Consider the following 2,873-nt stretch of genomic DNA (forward strand, 5'->3'; position numbering starts at 1 on the left):
GGACAATAATTCAGATGCATAGTCCAGGTGGTGGTGTGGTGGGCAGTTGTCTTAAAACCTTCTCAAACATCTTGAATCTGCCTCTTCTTTCAGATCTTACAATTTCATTGCACATCTTCCTTACATTTCTTCAGGTGACAGTGCTTAGATAAAGAAGTTATGCATTGTAAGAGAAATAGTAGATAAATAGGAAGTGCTTAGATAAAGAAGTTATGCATTGTAAGAGAAATAGTAGATAAATAGGAAGTGCTTAGATAAAGACGTTATGCATTGTAAGAGAAATAGTAGATAAATAGGAAAGCACCTTAGAAACGTCATTGCTTCTCAACATTGTAAGATGAATAAGTATATAATCTAACAACATTTAGTTATAGGTAGCCTCTTATTTATAATATTTTTTCTTTTTAGTATAAGGTTTACTTATAGAAATTAAGTAAATCAGTTTCCTCACAATGTACTGATATAAACATTACATAATATCTTGTACCTCGAACACTTCTGTAACCACCACTGTATTCTCTTCCCCACCTTTTTTTATGTGCAAGTAAGCTGTTAGATGATAACTGAGAGGTGAGTTGAATGCAACTAAACATTATCAAACAGACATTGAGATTACATACAAGGAATTGAAAGCAAGAACGTCTCAAAAATTAAAACAAAATAAAACCTGAGTTATCATGCTTGCACAGGCTGGTCTCTTAATAGTGCACAGAAGAGCTAGTGATAAGATGAATAACCAAAATCTTTATAGTGTATGACTGTGTGTCTAACATGGCTCCCCCCTAACTATGACATACATGTTAAATAGGGCACCCTGCTCTAGAGGCGTGTGTAGGCAGGTCCTCTAGCAGGAGATATGCAGGTTTTACGCGATCAATTAATTCCCAGCCTTTCTTGCCACAAATGTTAATGAAGTAAGCCTTAGACATACGATGGATCACGAAGAAAGGTCTCGTGTATGGGGACCTTAGCATTGGCTTGCTAGTGTTGTTGTGCATGGAAACATGTATTGTTGAGTGCAGAACTGTTGTTTTGCTCTGCTGGAGGCTTGTAAGTCTGGGCGCAAGGAGTAAATTTTTCCACAATGTGACGTAGGCGCTGCAGATTATCGGAGAAGGTTGTAGACGGAAAAAAGTAGGCTGGGACGACCAACAGGTCGCCATACACTATTTCAGCTGCCAAGACATCCAGGGTGTCTTTAGCAGTGGTATTTAGTACCAGGAAAACCTATGGAAGCTGAGTAAACCAGTTAGAGTTATTTCTTTGGGACATCAAAGCTGCTTTGCGGGTGCGATAAAAACGTTCGACCATACTGCAGGCAGTTGTCTGATGTAGGGTGATGCCTAAGAGATTTGCTAATGATGTCCACAATCGAGAGATGAAGGTGGTACCCCTGTCAGAAGTAATATGCTCAAGGATTCCGATTCTCGTTAACCACCCTGAGAGTAAGGAAGATGGGTATAAGGCAGATGTTGCAGTTTCCATGGGAATGGCTTCAGGTCAACGGACAGTGCCACTAATAGTAAACAGGTAACAATGTCATTGTGATTTTGATAGGGGACCTATTATGTCGACGCGAATGTAGGGAGAATGTCGTTGTGCTTGAGGGAAGGTGCCCATTCCTGAATCCATATGTCGATGTACTTTTGAGGTTTGGCATGAAGTACAGGCGAGGACCCAATCCTTAGCAACCTTAGTAATGCCATGCCAAATGATCCTCGTCTTCAGTAGCTGTGCAGTAAAATGATGAAAGGGATGTAAAAGGTCACAAGGGAAATTAAATACCTGTAGGCAATGGGGGCAGGTATCCATGGTGGTGGTATACCAGTACTAATGTCACAGAGAAGGGTCCCATTGTAGTCCTTGAAGGTTACATCTTCTCAGTGGAGGGATGTGCAGGATATCCTAAATGTTTGATACTTAGGATCTTTTCGTTGCACTTTTGCCATGGCATTGTAATCCATTCTCAGGTGAATGGCGGCCCGTGTGTTTCTTGACAGGACATTGGCAACAGGACTCATTTTCCCAGGATTCTGTTGAAAGGTGCAATTATATTCAGCCATTGCAGAGAGATGTCGACGTTGACAGGCGGACCAGATGTCGTACTGTAGAGTAAAGGCATGTACCGGAGGCACAGGGTCCATGTGAATGATGATTTGAGTACCTTCTAAGAATTGGCGAAAGTGACGGACAGCCAAGTGTACCACCAGCAATTCGCTGTCGAAGGTAGAGTAGCTGGATTTTACCTTGGACAGTTTTTTTGCTGAAGAAGACCAATCGGCAGAACATTGACCGCCGGCTTCAGTACTGCACCAATAGCAAGGTCGCTGGCATTGATGGAGAAAATGAGAGGTGTATGTGGCATGGGAAAAGTACGAGGAGCAGCGGTTCATAGGGCATTCTTTGGATTGCAGAAGGTCGCATCTAGAGGGGGGCCCCCTATTCAGGTCTTTTGGATTGCCCTTGAGTGTGATGTAGAGGAGGCCAAAAGTGATGGTTATGGTTGGCTGAAAACAGTGATAATAATTGATTGTGTCCACGAATTCTTGCAGTGCTTTAACGGTAGAGGATGTGGTGAAGTTCTGAACGGCTGCTACCTTCTCAGGGATGGGGTTGATTCCTTCAGGTGTGATGTGGTGCCCCAAGAATGATATGTCATTGGCGCCAAAGGCACACTTGTCATACCGGACTACAAGGCCATTCTGTTGGAGGCAGTCGAGCATGATATGTAGGTTACGGAAGTGTTCCTCTTTGGAAGAATAGAATACAAGTATGTCATCCACATACAAGAATGGGAGGCATTAGAAAGTGGCCCTAGCATTATGAAGGCATAACAGATGTAATTGAAAGTGTATGTTCCCAAGGGAATTGGT

The sequence above is a fragment of the Palaemon carinicauda genome, chromosome 3 (assembly GCF_036898095.1).
Source record: "Palaemon carinicauda isolate YSFRI2023 chromosome 3, ASM3689809v2, whole genome shotgun sequence".
Classification (NCBI taxonomy): Eukaryota; Metazoa; Arthropoda; class Malacostraca; order Decapoda; family Palaemonidae; genus Palaemon; species Palaemon carinicauda.